The 24,491-nt window shown below is 50.0% G+C and overlaps 1 protein-coding gene and 1 long non-coding RNA gene across 4 annotated transcripts in view; one reads left to right on the top strand and one right to left on the bottom strand.

Moving 5' to 3' along the window:
• Positions 1–24,491, top strand: part of KIRREL3 (kirre like nephrin family adhesion molecule 3) — a 359,483-nt gene that overhangs the window by 74,979 nt on the left and 260,013 nt on the right. The gene's annotated exons all lie outside the window — the stretch shown is intronic.
• LOC116797776 lies at positions 4,394–6,296 on the bottom strand. Its single transcript, XR_004360748.1, has 3 exons — positions 6,022–6,296; positions 5,000–5,114; positions 4,394–4,658 (listed from the first exon to the last, which is right to left on the bottom strand). It is a non-coding gene; the product is annotated as an uncharacterized LOC116797776 (long non-coding RNA).

The raw sequence follows: 24,491 nt of genomic DNA, 5'->3' as shown, positions 1-24,491 counted from the left end.
CTGAGAGGAATTGCTGCCACTGGCTGGGCTGTCTAATCTCCCAGGGTTTTTTTTCCAGTTAGAGTGTTTCAGAAATGTTGATAGTGTTGGATGATGTTTTTGCATTTGTGAGCACCATTAGTTTTGCTGCCTCTAAAAAAAACAAATCACAGAACCTCCCTGTAGCTGCATTTTGCTGCAGATAAACATGTGTCTTGGTTAAGCTCCTGGAGTTTGTGAGGAGCTGCCAATGAGAGTCAATAATATGCTCTTTTATATAAAACCTGCCCTCTCAGTTTGGTGGAAAACAAATGGCACCACATCTACTAAATGCCAGAAGTTTGGCTCAGAGGCTCAGCTCCATTTTTTTGTGTGTTTGGCCCTGTGAATATTGAGCCAAGGGGCTGCCAGGCCTGGGTCAGACAAGGGAGGACCCTCATGCCCTTGTGCTCCCACCTTGGGCACTTGCAGCTGCAGAGACTTGGGCAAATAATGCAATTTTTGAATTATATCTCATGTTCCACAGGGGGTTTTTTTACCATTTTCATACTGCTGCTATTATTAACAATATTAATTGTTGCTATTAACAATATTGCTGGTTTTATTTATCATGATTTTTGCTTGCCACGTGGCTCTGGAATTTCATCCCTCTTCTCTGAACCTCTGCAGCCTCTCCCTGCTTCCTGCTCTGCCTTCCCACCTTCTTGCTCGGGGTTATTTCCTCCTCCCCCACTTTTGTGGACCAAAATGTCTTTGTCGAGTGCAGGAACCTCCCCCTTCTATTCCTCCTTGTTCTTTGTCATCTCGTACAATGGAGCTCAGTCAAACCCCTGGTGCTGGATCCTGTCTGGGAGGCACAAAACAATTAAGGAGGTCGAGTGTGAGAAGCTCTGGCCCTGTGTCTGTGTTGGCTCTGGGGCAGCAGATCCTTGTGCCAAGGGCAGGGGAACAGAACCCACCTGGGCAGAGGTGAAGGGGACAAAAACCAGCTCTCAGCAAAAGGAGGCTCAGTAAATTTGAATCACAAACCTTGGAAAACAAGGCTGACAAACATCTCGTGATTCAAGAAATTTGGACCCTTGTCCTGAGACCTGTTGATGTGCAACCCTGAGATATAAACCTGGCTCCAAGAAGAATTAAGAAAGGACTTTTTGAGATGATTGTTAAAACCATGTCTAAACCCCTGTAATCCCTCTGTCCCTCATGTAATCCTACTTGAAGAAAAATTAACTATTTGGAAATTGCAGTAAAAACTTGTGGAACTCCTCAATTAACATAGGTTGTCCCCTTCATTAACATGTCCAGCCCCAGATGCCTTTAAAATTGTGTTCCCATGTTCAATAAAGCATTCCAGTTTACCCATGCTGGAATCATGTCTAGCTTTTATTTTTCAGATGGCCACTCAAAGGGGCTGTGCCAGCCCCCACTCCTGAATTTCGGATTTATGACTCCTAAGAAGGTGGTGGTGGTGACCTGGAGCTCCTGCAGAGCCCCAGGCTGCCTTTGCAGTGGGGCAGGAAGGGCTCTGGGGGTCCTGGTTGAGGGCAAGCTGTGAGTCAGCAGTGCCCTGGCATCCAAAGGGGCACCATGTCCTGGGGGTACCAGGCCCAGCATCCCTGGGACAGGGGGGGATTGTCCTGCCCTGCTCTGCCCTGGAGTGGCCTCACCTCCAGTGCTGGGGGCACTTGGGGCACCACAATATAAGAAAGATCTGAAGCTGTTGGAAAGAGTCCAAAGGAGGGACACAGAGCTGGGGAAGGGTCTGGAGGGGCCACGGGGGCTGAGGGCACCTGGTGGGTTCAGCTGGAGAAGAGGAGAGTGAGGGGAGACTCAGTGGGGGCTGCAGCTCCTCCCGAGGGGCAGCTCCAGCTCTGCTCTGGGGGAGCAGGGACAGCACCCAGGGAATGGCTGGAGCTGTGCCAGGGCAGGCTCAGGTTGGGTCTCAGGGCAAGGTTCTTCCCCCAGAGGCTGGTTGGGCACTGCCCAGGCTCCCCAGGGCAGTGGGCACAGCCCCAAGGCTGCCAGAGCTCAGGGAGGGTTTGGACAACGCTCTGAGGGACAGGGTGGGGTTGTTGGGGTGTCTGTGCAGGGCCAGGAGTTGGACTGGATGGTCTTTGTCAATTCTAATTATCTAGTTCAGGATATTCTGTGATTCCAAGTGTCTGTGCCCCAGTTTGTGCAGAGGAGGCCAGTGCTGTGTCTGGATTAGCACAGGGGAGGGGTCTGAATTGTCATCTTGCTAAGAAAGCCCTCAGAGACACCTTCCCTCTGTCCCTGGGGGATCTATCCTTTTAATTTCATTCCCATCTCCCCTTTCTCTCCTCTCAAACCTGCCCATGCCCCAGAGTAACTGGCAGTGGAGGGCGTGGAGGTGCCCCATGGGAATATCGCCTTCCTACATCCCATTGGATTCATTAATAACAACATTATGTTCCCATGTTTTCCCCTTGTATTATTCTATAGATCATTTTTATTATGTAGATACAAACCCTTTGATATTGTAATTGTGAAGTGCACGTTATGAAGACAAATGTGTTTGGCTTAATGAGAATGGATTGCCAATAAAAGCTGAAATAGAGGAAAGCATTTTATTATTTTTTTTTTTTTAGCATTAGCCTTCACAGAAAGCACTGTCAGACAGGACATTCCACACAAAAAAAACTGGGATGCAAAGAGTCTGTTTAGTCTGTTGATAAAGCATTGACTTCCTGAGCGTTGTGATTATTTGATTAAAAAAGAAAAAGGAAAAAAAGCCATCTGGGATGGCTGTAAGGCAAAAAACATGGGGGAGAAGATGAAGTGTAGCATGATGTGCACAGCACAGGTGGAGTTGGCTCACAGCTGGAAACCTGGAAGCCCTTTTGGAGGAACTCATGGGTTTGGACAACGCTCTCAGGCACAGGGTGGGATTGTTGGGGTGTCCTGTGCAGGACCAGGAGTTGAACTCGATGCTCCTCGTGGGTCCCTCCCAGCTCAGGATATTCTGTGATTCAGTTGCTTTGTCCCAGTGCTGGGTGGCTCTGTGGGACTCCCCTGGTGGTGCCAGGAGCTGTGTTGCCTTTCCAGGCCCCCAGAGAGGAGAAATACTTATCCCACAGAAAGGTTCTGTGAGGATTTAGGGCCACCAAGTTGATCAGCTGATTTAAGGAAAGGCTGAGAGAATTGGGATTGTTCAGCCTGGAGTAGAGAAGGCTCTGGGGTGATCTAATGGTGACCTGAAGGAGCCAACAAGAAAGATTGAGAGAGACTATTTGCAAGGGCCTGGAGGGACAGGACAAGGGGGATGGATGCACCCTGACAGACAGTAGGTTTAGATGGGATATTGGGAAGAAATTCCCGGCTGTGAGGGTGGGGAGGCCCTGGCACAGGTTGCCCAGAGAAGCTGTGGCTGCCTCTGGATCCCTGGAAGTGTCCAAGGCCAGGTTGGACGGGGCTTGGAGCAACCTGGGCTAGTGGAAGGTGTCTCTGCCTATGGCAGGAGGTGGGACTGGGTGATCTTTAATGTCCCTTCTAACCCAAACCATTCCATGATTCCATGATTTCAGCGGCCCTCAGACCTGTATTAACCTCCCTGCAGTGGTGGGGGAGCATCCCTGTTCCTCCTGCTTTGCAGACAGAGATGGCAGCTCTGGCTGCACGAGAGGAAGGACCCAGGATTTGCAGGTGTGAAAGGACTTGCTGGGTGTGACTGGAACACTGCAGGGGAGAAAACACCCCCTGGCCAGTTGGAGACAGAGGAGGGCAGGATCTCAGCACCTGAGCAGGATCAGGGCTGTTCTTCCCCTGAACTCAGCAAACCAGAGCAGTTTGCACAGAGGAGGGAGTCCTGGCCATGCTCACACCTCCCTGACCGTGCTCACACCTCCCTGGCCACGCTCACACCTCCCTGACCGTGCTCACACCTCCCTGGCCATGGGCACACCTCCCTGGCCATGGGCACACCTCCCTGGCCGTGCTCACACCTCCCTGGCTGTGCTCACACCTCCCTGGCCATGCTCACACCTCCCTGGCCGTGCTCACACCTCCCTGGCCGTGCTCACACCTCCCTGGCCAAGCTCACACCTCCCTGGCCATGCTCCAGCCCGGTCCCTGCCCACCTGAGGCTGCCAGAGGGAGCTCACTCGGCACTCCCCAGGCAGGGATTCTCTGACGAGCAAACAGATGGAAGGAGCCCTCTCCCCATCTGATGCAAGCACAGATTTAATCAGCTCACACTTCCCTGTTCCACCTGGCACAGGCGCCGGGAAATGGATCTTGATTTGCGTCCTCCCCGCTCTCCCCACAGACTCTTGACATCTTTGTTTTTTTGCGACTTAACAGCAGCAGTCGCAGCTCAGCACTTTGCCACCTGTCGCAGGGACAGCCCAGTCCCTCCCTGGCTGTCACACACCGCTCTGCTTTTTGATTTTTGGGCAGGGTGGGGATGAAACAGGCTGGCAAAGATTGCTGCTCCGTTGCCGGGGCTGTTGGCACTTTCTGTTGGGTGCCTGGTTCCTTTCCACGCTCCCTGCCTTTCTTCTCAGCTCTAAAAAATTATTTAGGCTCAGCTTTGTTCTAAATACTGCCAAAAGTGGGGCTGTTCCACCACTGGAGGTGTTGCTGTTGCTCGCAAACTTCTTAATATTTAATGTCTTGCCTTCTTGAAACCCACCTCTTGGAATTGGTTACTGACTGTAAATCTGTTTTCAGTAAGGAACAGAAGGGAAAAAAAAAATCCCAAATGCCCTCAAGGAAAATATTAAAGCTTAAAAACATTATTTATTTCTTTCTGAGATGGGAAAATGAATGAAAGCCTCAGTAAAAGAGTTTTGTCACGTGGGAAGAAAGACCCCCAAAAGACAGATCTCCACAAAATCTGCAAGGAGAGCAGCCTCTGTTTATGGGTGGGGAAACTGAGGCACAAACCCAAGTTGCTGGAGGAGGAGAGAAGCCAAGTCTCACCTGCTGCACACAGTGGCCTTTGCACACAGTTTCTTCCTGCTAGAAAATAGATTAATTCATGTTACTTAAAAAAACTCACCATGTGAAGTGAGGAGGGGGGAAAGCCCCTCCCTGGCCGTGCTGCCCGAGGTCTCTGTGCATCTCAGCAGAGCTGTCAGAGTTAAATCCAAACACAGCCAGTGGAGACAAGTAAACTGAGAAGTGAAGAGTATTTTATTAGTATTCTGCTATTGATTTCTTAATGGCTTTTCTTCCTGGAAACCAGGCAAATATTTCCTCTGCTCAGCAGGTGCTCGGGGCAGGGGCAGGCAGAGGAGCAGGGGGGCCATGGAGGTGTCCAAGGATGAATCCCAACCTGCCACTGGAGAGGAGATGCCCAGGGAGAAAGCACAGAAACTTGGGCAAGGGTGGATCCAGTTTCCACCCTCGTGCCTTCCTTCCCCCTCGAACACTTCTGTTATTTTAAGCTTTCAAAGAAAATCACTTTGCACTTGCAAATGATTCTGTAAACACAACGTGCTGTAACCTGAGGAGAGGAATCCGAGAGAACGAGACAAACCTGGAAGGGAGCTCAGCCCTTTGCTTTGCCTTCCCCAGCCAGTGGGAAAAGGATGCATTAAATCCAGCTCTGTTGGCTCCTGGCTGATGCTCTGAGTGGCTCCATTGCCTGGAAAGCCAGTACCCTGTTTGCTCTGCTCTTGACTCCCGATTCTTCCCTCTCTCCACCTAATGTTTTTTTTCCAGGACTGTGTTATATGAATATCTTTGGCTTAATTTGCATTGCATTAGAGTAAAACGTTTTAAATTTCTTCACAGCAGTAGTAAATCTGACAGACTTTATGAAGCCATTATACCTGCAGGTATTTTATACTTTTAAAATACATTCTTGTCAAGCTATCTTAATTATATTATTATATGTACTTTTGAACTCGGATCCACTCTCGGGTGATATATTACACTTCTGACAGTGCAGCCCTAAAAAGCTACAATTTATATCAAAGCTTTGTGGCTGAACAAAGATGTATCTATTATGGATTCGGGGGAATTTATTAATTTACTGTTTTGGAACACTTATTCATTGACAAAACTCGCCAGCTTTACATTTCCAGCGGGCGATTGTTCCGTGCAGCGTTTCCGTGGCTTCGGGGGCTGCTGGGACTGTAACTGGGAACAGGGGAGAGCAGCTGGAGGTGCAGGATGTTGGAGTCAGAGCTTGGCTTTTATCTGGGGTCGAAGTTTACAGCATTATCTCATTACTGTGCCGGTGTCCACATTATGATGCCCCCCGGGGTCAGTGCTGGAGCTCTTCAGAGGGACCTGCCCCGGCAAAAATGTACTTCAGCAAAGCTGTTCCATGCTGGAGATCGATGGGGGCTGAGAACATGCAAGTGAAGTCCTTTGTTGCATCACAAACCCTATTTGCAGGAGTGATTTTGCTCACAGAAGTCAGAGAATTCCAGAATGGTTGAGGCTGGAAGGGACCTTAAAGATTCTCTCATTCCACCCCCTGCCATGGGCAGGGACACCTCCCACCAGCCCAGGTTGCTCCAAGCCCTGTCCAACCTGGCCTTGGACACTTCCAGGGATCCAGGGGCAGCCACAGCTTCTCTGGGCAACCTGTGCCAGGGCCTCCCCACCCTCACAGCCAAGAATTCCTTCCCAATATCCCACCTATCCCTGCCCTCTGGCAGTGGGAAGCCATTCCTTGTGTCCTGTCCCTCCATCCTTTATCCCAAGCTCTCTGTCCCTCTCCAGCTCTCCTGGAGCCCCTTTAGGCCCTGCAAGGGGCTCTCAGGTCTCCCTGGAGCCTTCTCTGCTCCAGGTGAACCCCTCCAGCTCTCCCAGCCTGGCTCCAGAGCAGAGGGGCTCCAGCCCTTGGATCAGCTTAGTGGCTTTCTCTGGAATTTTTGTGACAAGTCCACATCTTAGCAGTTGTCTTTGGGTGCCCCAGGGACTGGGAGGGGACACAGAGCTGCCCATGGAGTCGCTCATCCCCTTGGCCATGGGCACAGACCGTGCTCTTCCCAGGCCTTGACTTTATCAGCCAAAAAAGGGATTGGTGGTAAATCTCCATGGATCAGTGGATTTCCTGGTGGAGGGGGTTGCACATTGCTCTGAACACGTGAATGGTTTTGCTGCAAAGGGAATGTGCTCATCCTAAATTCCATTGGCCAGTGAAGCAGCCTGTGGATGTGGATGTGGGTGTGGATGTGGATGTGGGTGTGGGTGTGGGTGTGGATGTGGATGGGGATGGGGATGAAGATGGGGATGGGGATGTGGAAGAGCTTTTCTTGTTGTAGAGGGGTTGGATTTGAAATGATCTTCAAGGTCCCTTCCAACCCAAACCATTCTGTGGCTCTGTGGTTCTATCACAGAGTCATCAAATCACTGAGGTTGGAAAAGCCCTCCAAGATCATCAAGTCCAACCTGTGACCAAACACCACTGTTTAAACCAGCCCAGAGCACCGAGTGCCACCTCCAGGCCTTCCTTGGACACCTCCAGGGGTGGGGACTCCACCACCTCCCTGGGCAGCCCCTTCCAATGCCTGACCACCCTTACCAGGAAGAAATTCCTCCTCATGTCCAGCCTTCTGTTTGCAAAGGGCTGGGCCAGTGACATGGGGAGATGAAAGTTCTCTCCATCCTTTCTCTTCAAGCTCTCCCCTGACTCCAGGCTGGATCCCAGGTTTGGTGCTGGCAGCAGCCCCTCTTTGGGCTCCCCTGGGCTTTTTCCCACCTATTTAACAGCCAGAAATATGTGGAGCAGCAGCAGTTCATCCACTCCTTAATTCCCCATCAGCTTCCCTGGCTGTTGAGCTCCCATGGATGGGGGACTGGAGGAAGGTGAGGGGAACATCCAACCCCCCAGCAGCCCAGGAGGGGCTCGGCAGCCCCAGGAGAGCCAGGGCTGGAGGGGCAGGGAGCCAGGGGGGTTTATTCCCGGCTCCTCCTCCTCCTCCAGCTCCTGTTTTCCTCCCCCCCTCCTTGGATTAAGAAGGCAAAGAGAACTGGAGGAGCAGCGTTAGACTTTCTATTCTGAGCAGTCCCAAAATCCACTGAGAAAGTTTAATTGCTGCAAGTAAAACTTGTAACTAAAGCACTCGAGCAGGCAGTTTTCTCCTCTGCTTTCTGAGGATTCCAATGATATTTTCTTGTTCCCCGTTGTTGTTTTAAAGGTTTGGAATAACACTGATTTTTTTTTTTTATTATTTTTTAATAGTTTTTTTTCCTCTTCCAACCCTGCATTTCCCTCCCAAAGCGTGTTCCAGTCAGGTTCATCAAAATTGTCTTGGTGTTGTCAGAAAAATCAGCCTGACTGCTTCATCTTGTAAAACTTTCAAAGCCAAAAATTAACTGACATTTCCAAGTGAAATGTCATTTTGCTCCAAATAAATAAATAAATAAATCAAATGTTTTGACATTTTTAAAGCACTCTTCGCTCGCGGAAGGGAGTGAAGTTCTTTAAATGAAAGCTGTGTCAAAACTGACTTCTCTCTTTCTCTCTTTTTTTTTCCTTTCTTTTTTTTTTTTCCTTTCTCAGGGAAATTTTGACTTTTATGCATTTCTTTCTGTGAGAATACATTGAGTGGCTCACCCAGGGGGTCTGGCTGCCCCGAGAGTGACTGGTGGGGGGAACCTGTGGGGCCTGGAGTGACAGGATAAGGGGGAATAGCTTCCCACTGGCAGGGATAGATGGGATATTGGGTAGAAATTCCTCCCTGTGAGGGTGGGGAGGCCCTGGCACAGGTTGCCCAGAGAAGCTGTGGCTGCCCCTGGATCCCTGGAAGTGTCCAAGGTGAGGTTGGAGCAACCTGGGCTGGTGGGAGATGTCCCTGCCCATGGCAGGAGGTGGACTAGAACATCTTTAAGATCCTTTCCAACCCAAATCATTCTGTAATTCTGTGATAATATATATATATATACTGGTGTATTTTTTAAAATCTTTATTTTAAGCTGGTTTTGCTGCTTGTTTGGAAGTCTTAAGGCACATTTTCAAAGCAGTTGAGCAACCCAGTCATTTCCTGTGGTGTCCTGGGGCACGGCACCCCAGGCAGTGTCTCTGCTCTTCCACTGGACTCTAGACCACTGGAGATGTCATTGATGGAATCAATAAGGTTGGAAAATACCTCCAAGATCATCAGATCCAACCCTCATGCCCAACAAATCACATTATGAAGTGCCACATGTGCCACATCTTGTTTTTGGCACACCCACAAGGCTGGGGACTCCACCCCTGCCCTGGGCAGCCTGTTCCAGTGTCTGACCATCCTTTCAATTAGGAAATTGTTCCTAATATCCAACCTGAGCCTCTCCTGGTGCAGCTTGAGGCCTTTTCTCCTTGTCCTGTCCCTTGTTCCCTGGGAGCAGAGCCCGACCTGGCTCCACCTCCTGCCAGGGACTTGTAGAGAGCTTGAATATCCCCCAACCTGCTGATGTTTGGATCAGCTTTGGGAGCAGCAGCTCTTTCCCCTCACTTTGTTTCATCTTGTTGTGTGGCTGTTAAGATGAAGGTAAAGAACATCACTGAGCTCTCAGCTGGTCCTGACTCCAACCTGCCCAATTTTCACCCCAAGATCAGCAGTGGGATGTGCAGGAGTGTGGGTTTAGTGTTCACTCACTCCCTCCTGCTGAATTTCAGCCTTGGGGCTGCACAGGGTTGGCTTTTGGATTATTTTTCCATCAATTGATGTGCTCCCTGCCTTCAGTGGCAGTGACAGGCCTTGCTGAGGAAAGCACAGCCAGGGGGATTGATTCAGACACTCTGCCTGGCTCCAGGGGCTCCAGGAGCTGCTCAGCTTTGAGGAGGGTGGGCAGAGCTCTCCAACAGCACCAGCACCTCCAAGGTGGGATCCTCCTGGCTGGGAGAGCTGAGCCAGAGGAGCCTCAGCCAGAGGAGCTGAGCCAGAGCTGCTCCCTGTGCAGGGCATTGGCTGGGGTTGCTTGGGGCAGGGTGGGGGATTCCTGGTGGAAAAATGGAGAATAAACACATCTGCAGCAGTTTCTCTTGTTTTCATGGCAGGGAGTTGAGCTGATGTTGCTAAATTGCTGCAGTGAGTTGTAAATGATATAAGGAAGGGAAAGGGGGGGAAAAAATCCCTTCTCAATGCAGAGAAATGTTCTGTATTGGGGAAATTTATGGCAGATGTTTCCTGTAACAGCAGGGCAGGGAAAGCTGGGATCAGAAACCTTCAAATCTAAAGGGGTGAAAAAAAATCCCCTTTTAATTTCCATCTTGTTTTCTTTTTAATATCTTATTTCCCTGCAAACCATCCTCCCCAAATACTCCTGGGGCCTCGCCAGCCTGGGTCAGACTGACTTTTTATACAAAACCAGTGGTTTCACCCCCCATTTTCCCTGCTCATGAGGTTTTTGGAGGGGATTTAAAGCCAAGTCCTTTCTCCATCTGGTGTTTTGGGATTTTTCTTTGTTTGTCTTGGGTTGATTGGGGCATTTGGGGGTTTTTATGTTGGGGGTTTCTATTTTGCAAGGCTGTGCAGTTCCCACAGCTGTGACTCCTTCCCCCCTGGCTTTCTGGGGTGGTCTGGAAGAGGGTGGGAGAAGCATCAACAGCCTTGGGCATGCCAAAAACTGCTGCAAAGCAGAGGGGAGTCATGAATGACCAAGGTGGGAAAGGGTCCTGGTCCTGTGTTTAAATTACAATGGGGGAGATTCACCTTGACCATCTGGGAAATCCGTTCCCAGCGAGGAGAGAGAAGCCCTGGGACAGCTCCCCTGGGGAGGATGGGAGCCCTCCATCCCTGGAGGAGTTCAGGGCAGCTCAGACACACATCAGCTGTTTTTACTGGACCCACAGTTCCTCCTGGTTCTGGAGAAATGCAGGATAAGAGCAGTGGCTTGAGAGGACCCAGGGCTATTGTGGAACTTGTCTGTCCTGCTCAAAATCCTGGGTTAGGCAGCCCTGGACTGGCTTTTCCAAGGATTAGGGACCATAAGAGGCCTCACCTGCAGGAGGAGGTGGCTGTGGCTGGTGGAGATGCCCTTTGGGAGGCTGGAGAAAGGGACCAGTTCACCAGGCAGGTGCTCAGGGGGGACCTTCTGGCTCTGCAACTCCCTGATAGGAGGGGGGAGCCAGGGGGGTTGGGCTCTGCTCCCACAAAACAAGCAACAGGACAAGAGAAAACAGCCTCAAGCTGTGCCAGGGGAGGGTCAGGTTGGACATCAGGAGGAATTTCTTCCTCACAAGGGTTGTCAGGCATTGGCAGGGACTGCCCAGGGAGGTTTGGAGTCCCCACCCCTGGAGGTGTCCAAGGAAGGACTGGAGGTGGCACTCGGTGCTCTGGGCTGGTGGGCAAGGTGGGGATGAGCCATAGGATGGAGTTGATGGTCTGGGAGGGCTTTTTCAACCTCAGTGATTCTGGGATTTCTTGCCTGAGTCCCAACTAGTGCCTGGGACAGTCAGTGGAGTCTGTCCTGGTGATGCAGAACCAACCCTGAGCTGCTGGGGAGAGAAGATGGGGTGCTGTCTGTGTCTCGTGGGAGCTGCAGTTTGTGTACAAGTGTTTTATATCTCCAGGCACTTCTAAAGGACAGCAACAATCCTGTCTTCTGGAGAGTTGTTGCCTTCCTGCAGTCTGGGGTGTTCCTGCCACAGGTGAAATACTGCCCCTGTGTGAGCTGTGCCTGCCACGGGTGTCAGCACTGGGGGTTTTTCTTCCTCCGGTGACTCGATTGTGGCCAAAAACGACCCTCTTGAGGACAGCTGTGCAGTGAACTGCAGCCCCAAATCTAGGTGGGTCGTGTTGCAAACTGCTAATTTTGGGTGCTGGCATTCTTGGTTTAGGAATATCATGGAATTATAGAATGGTTTGGGTTGGAAGGGGCCTCAGAGATCCCCTAGGTCCAATGGGCAGAGCCACCTTCCTCCAGCCCAGGTTGCTCCAAGCCCTGTCCAGCCTGGCCTTGGACACTTCCAGGGATCCAGGGGCAGCCGCAGTTTCTCTGGGCAACCCGTGCCAGGGTTTAATGTCCAGCAGGTTCCTGCATCTCCCACCCTCCCTGTGTGTCTCACTCCCCCCCACAGCGACCAGCCAGGGCAGCCACCCCCCACCCTGGAGCCGCTGCTCCAGGACAAAGGGAAGGATTTTGGCTCTTCCTTGGCGTGGGTTCAGCTGATTTGAGGCTGCCCCAAGTGGGAGCTGCAGCCCAGCCACGGCCCCGGGCCGGTGCAGAGCAGCTATTTTGGGAGGCGGAGGAACGAGGGGCTATCGGGGATCTGTCAGGGCCGGCGAGCCGGGAGATGAGAGGGAGTCAATGACATAAGAGATGTCAGGTTTTATTTCCAGTAAGAGCCGCTGAAGCTGGGAAAATCGCTCATTAATGCTTTATTGATATTCATGTTCCTATTGAAGGAGTCTGGGCTGGGAGGTGGAGCCCGTGTTAATGGGGCCAGGCTGAAAATAGGGCCTTTTATGCCTGGGCAAAGGGGATGCTCTGACCACGGGAGGTTTGACTGTGTCAGTCTCTCTAAATAGAGACTGGATCAGTGCTGTGGCTGAGCCAAAAGCTTTGGAGGAAAAAACTAATAACACAGGTCAAACCGTGCCAGGAGCACTGGAGTTCTCTCTCTCACTCTCTTTTTCTTTACTTTTTTTTTTTTCACAAAGGAAAATTTAAAGCAGATTGTTGTAAAACTATGCAAAAATGTTCGTCTGTGGGGTTTGGGACTATTTAACCCTCATGTTTGCTTTAGCGTTCTGTTTTTAGAGTAATTTGAATTTAAAATGCTCTATCAAAAGGAATTTATTTCTAAAATGTCAAATTACTTTATTTCAGAAGTGCTGACGGTAAAACGTTTGGCTTTTAGAAAGCAAAGCAAACTCCATTAGTTGTTTGGCATCGGTGACATTCACAAATATTTTGTGTTTCTCTGAAACTCTCTGTTTCCCTGCGTTTCCTTCATCCTTCATCCAGTTTTGTAGCCAGGAATGGGGCTGAGCACTGCAGCTCCACAGGGAACGACCCCAAACCAGGGAATGATCCCAAACCAGAGAATGACCCCAAACCAGGGAATGACCCCAAACCAGGGAATGACCCCAAACCAGGCAATTCCCAGCACAGTCACAGCTCTTGGGGCTCACTGCAAATGGGATTCCATAGAATCACACAATCCCAGACTGGTTTGGGCTGGAAGGGACCTTAAAGCTCATCTTGTTCCAGCCCCTGCCGTGGGCAGGGACACCTTCCATGGGGCACCAGCACCTACCGAGACCAGGTTGCTCCAAGCTCCATCCAGCCTGGCCTTGAACACTTCCAGGGATCCAGGAACAGCCACAGCTTCTCTGGGCAACCTGTTCCTGTTCTTCCCTGTGCCTGGTGCTCATCCCCTGCACACTCATCCTCCCATCCTGCCTTTGTGGTTCCCCTCATGTCAGGGAGGAGAAATAAATCATATTGTGCAGGTTTAGGAGCATTTTCTCGAGGATCATGCAGGACTTGGATCCTTGAACTCTTCCTGCCTCAGTTCCCCTGTGCACCAAAGCAGTGCCTTTCCCTGCATGAAGGCTCCATCTTGAGTGGCCAAATCACTTCCCAAACCCTTCCCAGATAGCTCTGGCTTTGCTGGGAGCCTCGTGCCTCCCCTGAGCAGGGAATTGGTGTGGGAGCCTCGCTGGGGAAAGGCAGCCCTGCTGTGCATCCACACTGTGCAAACCTGCAGTGGCTCAGCAGCTGAGGTGGTTTGGGAGGTAAAACCCCTCCTCTGTCACAGTTCATAAAGCTCTATTTCCCTTCTGCCCTCGTACAGCCTCAGTCCTGGGCTGTGGCTCAGCAGGGAGGCAGCTGATTGCTGGACCCCGTTGGCACAGCGTGTCCAGCTCAGAGCTCCACTGTGCAGAATTCCCATTTCTTGGAGTTCTGGCATTTTTTGTTCTTTTTGCTGTCCCTGTGTCTGTTCACGGGCACAGGGACCGTTTGATGGCAGTAGGATGTGTGGAAGGGCAGGATGTAACATCCCAAACACTGAGCTGGACCCGAATCTCCTTACTGAGCCCCGAGCTGCTCCTTTTGGGTGTTATTTTAAGCTCAGGATGTTCCCTGCTCTGTGCACGCAGTCCGAGCCTTCTGCCTGCTGGGACATTGGCTCATGGAACACTGGGCTTCCCACAGTTGTCAAGAAGCTTATCCTTGTTGTTCCTGGCATCCAGAAGCAGAACCACTCTTCTTGTTTTATAGGTAGAGAACATTTTCCCTCAGGATGTCTCCTGCTTTCCCGAGGCAGGATGATTTCCCAACAAAGCTGAGCTTCCCGGAGCAATGGCTTGGAAAGGGCTGGGGTTTCCTTTTTTGTGAGACACCTGGTGGGGCACCCAGAAGATGGAAAGCTGCTTGCAAATCCCTTTCCCCCTGTGAAGAGTGATGAGTATTTATAGGTGCTGAGATGCTGGAAGATGCTCCAGTCTGGGTTATGGCACTGCTGCTCCCGGACCTCAGGCCATGGAAGCAATAACAGGGAGGAGATGGCTCTCCATGGTTTTATGGTCCTTTTCATCACCACAAAGGTGCTTTGGTTGGAAGTTGATTAAACTTGCAGGGAAGGACAGTGATTTATGCCTTCCCAGTCCTCCCAATCTCTTCGTAGCCACGGTGTGAATTAAGGCTGATTAAAATCGAGGGAAGGCTCCCTCCTGCCTCAGCCAGGATTTTTGGATCAGGCTGTCGGGACCATCCCTCTCCACAGGTCCCTGGCTGCCAGGCAGTGCCGGGAGGGGAGGGCACGGGCCAAAACACAGGAGCACAGCACTTATTATTCTAAATGAAGAACATCTCTCATTAAAGCTGGAAATTATGGGCTGCAGATGACTCTGGTGGTGGTTCATGGAATCAATAAAGACCCAGTTTGTTCTGAAAGCCAAGTTGCCGATTTGCCAAAATACAGATTTTGCAAATTGCTTCATTTCCATTTGAAAAGATCAAACCTTGTTCCTTGTGAAAGCCGAGAGGTGGAGTGGGGGAGGTGACAGGCACACAGCAGTTTAAACTTCCTTTTTGCTCTCCTGAAAGATCCATAATTTGATCAAAATGGATAACAGTTGAGCAACTGCTTTGTTTTATTTTGCTTTTTAAACCAGCCCCGTGCTGGGAAGGGATGTTCTGAGCTCTCAGGGAGTCTCTGCTAAGTCTGGAGCAGCCGTAGCTAATTTTTTTTGGAAGCAGCATTTGTGGCTGTGCAGAGCATCCTCACTTGGCAGCTTCTGCCTTTGGGAGGTGTGATGGTCACCTGTGCCCTCGTGAATGCTCTGACACCTGCCTGGAGTTCTTCACTCCTTCCTGGAGACCTTGCTGACAACTGGAAATGCAGGATATAAAAGCTCCTGTTAGGAGCTGTGGCATGGAATCGTTAGGCCTGGGGGGACCTGGAATGCTGATCCTGGTGATTGTGAGGAGTTTGGTCCCGAGGGCTCAGGCACACGTGGCATCTGGAGCCAGTTTTAGCCCAGCTGTGGGACACGTGGAGCTGAGCATCCTGAGCATCCTGTCAGCCCCTCCAACATGGCAATAAAATTTAACTTCAATTGGCTGCTGACTTGCTCAGAAAGAGGGAAGAAATGCAGGGGGTCAGAGAAGCAGTTTGAAGGATAATTTACCTCACAGGTGCCCGTGGCACACATTGGCCCTGTCCTTTGCCTCTACACTCAGGGACTTTTCTTTTTTCCCCATAACCACTTGAAAAATAAAGATGTATGACTCCTACCCGAGCAGAATAGATTGTTTTCGATTGCTATTCATCTATTATTTTAGAAAGTAAAATGAATAAAACTTATGCAGGTCACAGACATTAAAGAGCATTTTTATATCAGTTTGGGAGCGCTTGTCAGCTTTGATTTATTAAGTAACGTTCCCCGACTGGCTACTGGTATGTGTTGCCAGTCTCTTGATAATGGATAGACCTCACAGCTGAGTGCTCTGTGATTAGACTTCTCAACTATATATTTTTAAATAAAGGCATTGCTTTTTTGGGGCCGCTCATTTCCCTCTCTTAGGCGATTCCATTCATCTTCCCTCGCCCTCCCTCTCCCCGCTGTAAATTCCTTGTTGTTGGAAGCCATGAGGATGCTAAATGGGACACATCTTTAAGGGACTGGCTTTTTTTTTTTGTTTTGTCCCCCCCTGCACTTCCCAAGCTTGCTCCCATCTTAGCTTGATTGATTAAATGTCACGGGGGGCCAGCAGTGGGGAAGCAGAAGCTCTCGGAACAGCTTTCCAGAGACCGCGGCACATCTACTCCGTCACCACCTCTGTGTCAGCGTTTTTACCATCACACTGCTCTTCCCTGGGCCTTGGGGATGGGAATTACCACAGTTGCATGGAGAGGTGGCTGACAGAGCCCTCGACCTCCGTGGAAGGAGCAGGGGTTGAGCAAACCCACCCCGCTCCCTCCTCTGGAAGGTTGCAGGGAGTTAATGGGAATATGAAGCAGTTCCTGGCTGATGAGCAGTGACATCCAGGGAAGGGCAGAGGCACTGCTCTATCTCTTCTAACCACAACAGTTTGTTTTCCCTTTGGAGGATGGACCTGTGCTGCCAGGCTGAGCTCAAACCCCACTGCTGGCTCAGGGAGCCTCCCCGGGGGTGTCTCGGGAGCCCCTCGGTCACTCAGGGCAGGGATTTGCTCTGAGCTGCTGCTCCCAGGCTGGGATCTGCTCCCAGGGATGGCAGCAAATGGCACTGGAGATGAGGATCCCGGGCTCAAATCCCCAGCTAGAACTGTAATTATGCTCTCACAAAGAACTGAGCTGGAACGAGGATGAGATTGTTTCCCCAGGGCCGGAGGAGCGCCGGGACCGACTCATTAGCGTGGAATTGGAATAGCACAGGTGGAAGGCCACCAGGTGCTTTGGAAATAAGACTTGCAGATCCTTCAGGAAGGGCAAAACTCAGAAAACTTCCCTGGGACGCTGGGCTGAGGCAGCAGCCTCTGGTTTTGTTATCCAAAGCTTTGATCTCAGACCAAAACTGATCCATCTGACTTGGGAACGTGCAGAATGCACTGATAAGAAAAAAACACTGCACCAATTTCATGAGCCTTTTCACTCCTGTATGACTCCAAAAATTGCTTTTGATTTAAAGGTTAAGATCTGACAAGCCAACAGACCTTAAAGATCTTTTCTCTCCCCTTCTCGTTTCCTCACAGTTTCCCTCAAAACATGAAAGATGAGAAAACTTGTCTGGGAACATCTGTATGGGGAGGGTGGGAAGCAGTTCCTCTGTGAAGGGCTGTCTGCTGCTGGTTTAGGGCACGGGGGGGGGGGCACGCCAACACTTGTTTTCCCCAAGCTGCATCAGCCTCTGCTCCCTCTCCCAGCAGGATCCCTGCCCGTGGATAAGGGGATGAGTGACCTTGTGGGTGAAGGGTGGGTGCAGTGAGGAAGAGGAGTGCGAAGAAAGGGCAGGGCAGGGTTTGGAGCCGCGCTTTGGGAAGGACAGATGTGTCCGGGGTTTGATGGGATGCTTGGCTGCAGGAGGCCGGGCCCCTCTCGGGAGCCGGGGGTGCTCCCAGCAATGTCTTTGGCAGCTCATTAAGAGTCTCCGTGCTGCTCTTTCTCAGCCTGAAAAGGCCTCGGTTGCTTTGCATGTTCCAGTGGCACTGCCATTATCTCCTCCTAACACAGGCATTAATTACTGAGCCAGCTCGCTTATTTACACCTTTAAATGATAACCCTGCCCTACGTGCTCTCTTAACAAATGCAACCCCAGCGTGCTCTGAAATGGCTCCTTAGGGGCATTTTTGGCTTGTCCCTACTTGGCTGTTGGTCCTTAAACTGCCAGGCAGGTGGGGATGGAGGCTCCTGGGGTCCCTGCTGTTGGGAAAGGTGGGTCTGCCATCAGGGAGAGGGATCAGACCCTCCCCAGGTGCAAAGTGAAGGGTCTCCACCGAGAGGGGGCCCAATTCCCTCACTGTTGGTGGATTTAGTGGGGGAGCACCCAGCAAATCCAATGAAGGTGCCCCAAACTTGGCACTGGGGGAAGAAGCTCCTCTCGTAGCCCTTGGCATCAGCAGCTGGTTTTGTTGGGCATAACAAAACCAAAACAAAACCCAACAACAACAACAAACCCAAACAAAAACCAACAAAGCCCAACAAAACCAGCAGCTGGTTTTGGTTGGCTCCATGAGGAGGTCCCTGGCCCAGCTTGTTTTAGGTGGGACCAGGGCTGAAGACTCCCAGAGCCATTTCCCACGTGCCTGAGGGCCAACATCTTCAGCTCTTCATTGCTTTAGACCCAACATGAATGTAGGAAAACCTCCGTGTCCCATGACAGAATCCACCTAAATATGTCCTTTATTCCTTTTTTCTTCCCCCAAATAAAAATGTCTACACCTTCTCCAATTTACCAAGTGAAAACCTGGAGCATTTCTCCCTTTGTCATTCCATAAGATTGTGTAAAATAATATTTTCTTGTTTCCCTGTGCCATCGGTGCTTCTCTTCCCAGCTGAACATCTCGATTTGGTTCCTATCCTTCTCTGTCCTTGGAGCCCTGTGTGGAATTCATGGATTATCAGGAGCAGTTCAGACGTCCAGGTTAAAGACAGTGAGGGAATAGAGACGTGCTGGTAAATGTTAGGACAAGAAAGCTGCTGTCTGGACCCTCAGCCCTCTTGTTTCCCTCACAACTCTGGGAGCACCAGATGGGGTTTAATCAGGACCGCGGCGCCAGAGGGATATTATTAAGAGACATCTAGTTCTGGATGAGAGAAGATTATCCAGGGTTTATTTCCAGCTGATAACACTCTGCCCTTCCATAACACCTTTTATCTGAGGATCTCGGAGCTCTTCAGCGACTCCAGTTAATTAAGCCTCACATTGCCCCCTGGTGCCACGGGTGAGACCCGGGCTAAGAGCGGCGGAGCAGCAATTAGGAGGGATCGGCTCTGGCAGGCAGATAAGAGAGATCATCTCCTGCCTGTCCTCTGCTGTCTTATTTGCATGTTTATCTCCCCTGTGCAGTTGAGAAAAGTGAACCCAGAGGTGGCACCGCTTGCCCAAAGTTCTCATTCGGCGAAAACTTGTGGATCCCCTTTTCCAGCCCCAAAACGTGCTGGATGCAGGGATCCATCAGTGGTGGGTGATGCTGACTCTGCCCTCCGAGTCTCCTCCTTCTCCTTTCCCAAGGTTACTTTCCCAGTGGGCTCCAGCCTCGGCTCTGCTCGAGTTTCCTTCCTGCAGAGCCCATCTCCAAGCCTTCCTTTCCTAGAAAATAACAACAAAACCCCTCACAGGCCTCCAAAAAAAAAAGAGCTTTTGCTGCCTCTCCCTACAGGGCCAGATTCCTCAATAGTGATTTCTCTGGAGAATAGCTGGGCCTGAGGTTTCCTTCCCCTCTTTTCTTTTCTTTACTTTCCCCTAACTAAAAATCAGGAAGCTCTAAAATCCTCTTTGAAGTAACACTGTATGAAGAGGATTTATCCTTGTCCACTTAAATATTCATGACAGCTTGCATTTCTGTTCAAAAAGACACTTGTTTATTTAGATAAGATTTAATTTATTCATAATTTACCTAAATTTGCAGGAGCGTGCATGTACATTTTAGCTTATAAGTAGCATAATACATAAAACATTATTGAGGCATGCAAATTACACAAATACAGCATTGGAAACTGCCTGCTTGTTTTAGGCAGATAACTAATTTCTTAGCCTGAGAAGAGACACAAACACAATTGTCTGGGCTTGTTGCCTGGGATTTGGTGACTCTGAGTGATGCTTCCCTTAATGGAAGAGGCACAGTTTTGGAGCTGGGCCGTGGCAAAACCCACTTTTCTTGGACTGTGAACTGCAGGAAAGCTGAAGCTCTTTGCTGGGGTGGGGTTTTTTCCCAGTCCTCTCCCCAGGGACTCAATTTGGGTTTGCTCAAATCTCTCTGTTTTCTCAGGATGGGGTTGGGATTTGTGAGGATTGTCTCACTGTGTCCAGGGGATGATGGAGGGAGGGGATATCCCTGCTCCTCACCTTCCAGCACTGCGGGATCTGCTCTTGCTGTTCACACCAACAATGGAGCCACTCCCTCCTGATTTATCTCTGCAACCCTCAGGGTGATGTGGCCACTTGTTCCTTCCCCTAAGGCAAAGGAACAAGTGGCCCAAAATTCCCTCATGGCTCCAAAATACCCCATTTTCTACCTGCTTCCAGATAAAAATTGCACAAATCAGCATCCACAGAAACCAGGCTGGGCTTCCTCCCTGAACTCCCAAACCCCGTGCCAGGGGCAGGGCTGGGGCTGAGGTTGGCAGGGAGTTTTGGGTCATGGATTTGGCACTGCCTTAGCACCAGGAGGGCTCTCAGCACTGGCAAAAGTTGTTCCCAACAGGAACAGTTCCAGCCAGGAATTAGATGTTTGCAGTTGTGTATATGGAATGTGGGGTATGTGCACATGAAACCTGCAGGAAATATCTCAAGGACACAAATGTTGAGCAGATCCTCATAACCTACAGCCTGTAACTGAGGCTCTGGGACACTTCCCATGGGATTCTGCTTTCCCTTGCCAAGCTGCACCTGTTTGGGCTGGAATTTCCAGGGCTGGAATCCTCCCTGGGCTCACAGGCTTTGTTGGTTTGTTGTGCTGGGGTGGACAGGGAGGGATGGGGATGGCAGAGCTTGGTGGTGCTTTGGCTTTTTCCTAGATGGAGTTCTTTACAGAGAGGGTGATCAGGCATTGGAATGGGCTGCCCAGGGAACCTCTGTCCCTGGAGGTTTTTAAGATGAGACTGGATGTGGCATCAGTGCCATGGGCTGGGAACCACGGCAGGGTTGGACCAAGGGTTGGACTTGATGATCTCGGAGATCCCTTCCAACCCAGCTGATTCAGTGATTCTATGATTCTATAGCCAATATTTTCCATCATTTCCAAGATTGAGTTTAATGGGGAAAATAAAAACATTTTGCCTGGCTTTGCCTCCTGCTGAATTGACCTGTGAGTATCTCCAAAGCCTGAGCACTTCAGAACAGGGACAAGTGCTTTTGGTGGGGTCAGGAAAATGCCTTTTTAACCTTGGAAAAACACTTGCACGTTGGGAAAGAAACCTCCTTCCTGGCACTGGATGTGGAGCCCAGTGTGCAGGTTGATAGGGAGGATGAAAACTACTGGGAAGCCCCCCTAAGGAGGCAGATTGTGGTGGCAATTCCTTTGTCCTCTCAGACTGGAGCCTGCCAGGTAAACCAGAGCAGGGCCGGCCTTATTCCCATGGAACCTGCTGCTCATGCAGCGAGGAGGAGGAGGAGGAGGAGGTGGCTCTGCTGCATTTGCTTTATAAGGGAATTTAATTACAGAGCCTTAATTACATGATCACAGAGTGCTTGGTTTTCCAGCAGGTCGTGCCCTCACTGTGTGCAGGGGGTGGACAGAGCTCACCAAAGGAGCTGCTGGTGCTCAGCTCCGTGGGGAAGCCCAGGAGAAACCAACCCCCTGCCCCAGGAGGAGAATGTGGAGCAAAACAAGACCTGAGGAGAAATGGGGATATTAAACACTTCCTGATTAAAGGAGCTCTGCCTGTTGTGTGGGCTGGAGAGCCTGCAATGAAGTGGTGCAATGCACAGGGAGGGCTCTGGGAGCCTTAACTTGGCACTGCTTAATTTAGTCTGAGTGGTCGTGTTGTCTGACCACGATCTTCCAATTCCTGGCTCTGTGTCTGCAGAGAGCTTTGCACAGGGGGATCAGAGGTGTTCTGTATATAGCCATAATCACCATTTTGTCCTTTTTTCACCTGGCCTCAGCTGGAATTAGTGCACAGATGGTATTTTTAGGTGAGAATTTTAAGATGGAGTGGGCAGACTCAAAATTTTGAGCTGGGGCCCGTTGGAGCTGCAGAAATGCAAAGGAATTCTGCACGGGGTGCAAGGCTTGTGGGAATCACAGATCCCACATTGGATTGGGTTGGAATAGAGCTTAAAGCTCATCCAGTGCCACCCCCTGCCATGGGCAGGGACACCTTCCACTGGCCCAGGTTGCTCCAAGCCCTGTCCAGCCTGGCCTTGGACACTTCCAGGGATCCAGGGGCAGCCACAGCTTCTCTGGGCAACCTGTGCCAGGGCCTCCCCACCCTCACAGCCAAGAATTTCTTCCCAATATCCAATCTAAATCCCTCCTCTTTTAGTTTATAGCAATTTTAGCTTTTAGCAGTGCCATGCAGGTGAAGAAAAACACAGCTTTAAAATACGTGCTGGATAAAAAGTTGGCTTCCCCACGTTTTTGGAGGGAGCTGAGGTGAGGGGGGGTGTGTTTAGGGGTGTGATGTGTGGAGGGGAGTGAATAAAAACTTCAGCTTTCAAATCATTTCGCTTGAAAAGCTCATGATTGTGTGAGTTTGAGCTCCACGATGCCTGCACTGAGCAGGAGGGGGAGGTGCAGTGTTTGGGTGTTCATGCACAGACATTAATAAAGGAAAAGATGAATATTTACCAACCATCCCCGAGCGGGGTGTATCGGAAAAGAATGTGCTATTGATCTCAGGGAAAATAAATAAATAACTAAAAATCCCCCCTCCCCTCGCCACCTGTAGATGTATTAGGGAGAAAATATTGAACTGGGCTCTCCTGGCTCCCATGCAATTGATGCAATTTATTTTCAATTTGTCAAACGTGGCATTGGAGCAGCAATTGGTTTTGGTGATTTATTAGGAATTTTCTAACCAGGGCACTCTGTCATTGGAGTTACTTCACTTGTGTTCAAGTGGGTTTTTGTCTTTCTGCAAACTCAAGCTGTGAAGCCAAGAAGGTGAGTTTTTCTCTATTTTCTTTTTTTTTTTCCCTCCAAACCAAAAGGGAAAAGTGAAAGAAATTCAGCCAAAAAGGGAAATGGGGAAAAAGTAGCAGAACTAACATATTTTAAACATGATGACAGGATAGGCTGTTTAAATTGCCTCTGTGAATTGATTTAAAAGCTGTTGGTAGGCATCTGTATTTCATTAACTGTCTTTCTCCTTCATTTCAGTCACTGGAGTCATTGACTCTTATTACCTTCCAGGTTCGTGATATCCATCCACATGGTTATTTTAGTTATTACTATCTGTGTACAGAAAATATAAGAGGCAATTTTGGGACAGAAGCAGCTTGGGAGGGATATGAGTAGAGTGAAATAAATAATTTGATTTCTCTCTGACACCCATGATATAAAACCATCAGGATTACAAGTGTTCGTGCTGGGTGTGCATTTTGGTCAGAGCCTGTGGAAAAAGAGGAGGGGTTTGTGGTAGCAAATCTGGACCTGGTAATGAAGTGTTTTCCCATGTTGAATAACCAATAATGATCCCAGAGCAAATTTCCTCCTGGGAATTAGTTGGTCCCGTGTGCTCATGGTATTTTTCATCCCTTCTGACCGTGGTGGTATCAGGAATTGGGTGAGTGCAAAGTGTATTTTCACTTCTCTCCCACTCTGAGGTGGAGCCTGGCGAGCAGGAGGACCCTCTCCATGTCCTTGGGGACATTAATGATCTCATCCCTCAGGGAACATCCATGCTCCTCACCAGTCACAGGGCTGCTGTGAAAGGTCTTTGTGGTGCATTGAGAGGATTCAGAGTGTTCTGAAGGTCTGCAGCAGGACTGGCTGCAGTGGGGGGAAGAGAAAAGCTTTTGGGATGTCCTTCCCAAAGCTCAGGAGCTTTTCTTTCCAGACTGAAGCAACCCAGGCAGTTCCAGATTATTTCCAGAGTTCCAAACCCACTGCAGGATTTCCCCCAGTGCTCTGTGAGTCTTTAGGTGCTTCCAGCACTCAAAACGTGGTGCTTTGGAGACTTCGCCTCTGTTTGCTGTCTGAACCACCAACTAACAGTTGGACAACAGGCAAATATTTCTCCTCTGTTCCTCAATTTCCCAACTTTCTGACTTGCAAGCAGGAAGAGCAAAAGCTGCTGTGGTTGGCAGCCAGAGAGGGAAAGGGTGTTGTTTTGTGTTGTGTTTGTTGTGTGTTGTGTTGTGTTTGTTGTGTGTTAGGTTGTTCTGTGTTGTGTTGTGTTGTGTGGTGTGGTGTGGTGTGTGTTGTATGTTGTGTTGTGTGTTGTGTTGTGTGTTGTATGTTGTGTGTTGTATGTTGTGTGTGTGTTGTGTTGTGTTGTGTGTTGTGTTGTGTGTGTAGTGTGTTGTGTGTGTTGTGGTGTGCGTTTTGTGGTGTGTGTTGTGTTGTGTGTTGTGTGTTGTGTGTTTGTTGTGGTGTGGTGTGGTGTGGTGTGGTGTGTGGTGTGTGTGTTGTGGTGTGTGGTGTGTTGTGTTGTGTGGTGTGTGTTTGTTGTGCGGTGTGTTGTGTTGTGTTGTGCGTTGTATTGTGTGTTGTATTGTGTTGTGTTGTGTTGTGTGTTGTGTGTTGTGTGTTTGTTGTGGTGTGGTGTGGTGTGTGGTGTGGTGTGTGGTGTGTGTGTTGTGGTGTGTGGTGTGTTGTGTTGTGTTGTGTGGTGTGTGTTTGTTGTGCGGTGTGTTGTGTTGTGTTGTGCGTTGTATTGTGTGTTGTATTGTGTTGTGTTGTGTTGTGTGTTGTTGTGTGTTGTGTGTTGTGTTGTGTTGTGTGTTGTGTGGTGTGTTTGTTGTGTTGTGTTGTGTGTTGTGGTGTGTGTTGTGGTGTGTTGTGTGTTG

Source organism: Chiroxiphia lanceolata, chromosome 23, assembly GCF_009829145.1.
Source record: "Chiroxiphia lanceolata isolate bChiLan1 chromosome 23, bChiLan1.pri, whole genome shotgun sequence".
In the NCBI taxonomy this organism is placed as follows: domain Eukaryota; kingdom Metazoa; phylum Chordata; class Aves; order Passeriformes; family Pipridae; genus Chiroxiphia; species Chiroxiphia lanceolata.
The sequence above is the reverse complement of the archived record's forward strand: the minus strand, read 5'-3'. Positions and strand labels throughout refer to the sequence as shown.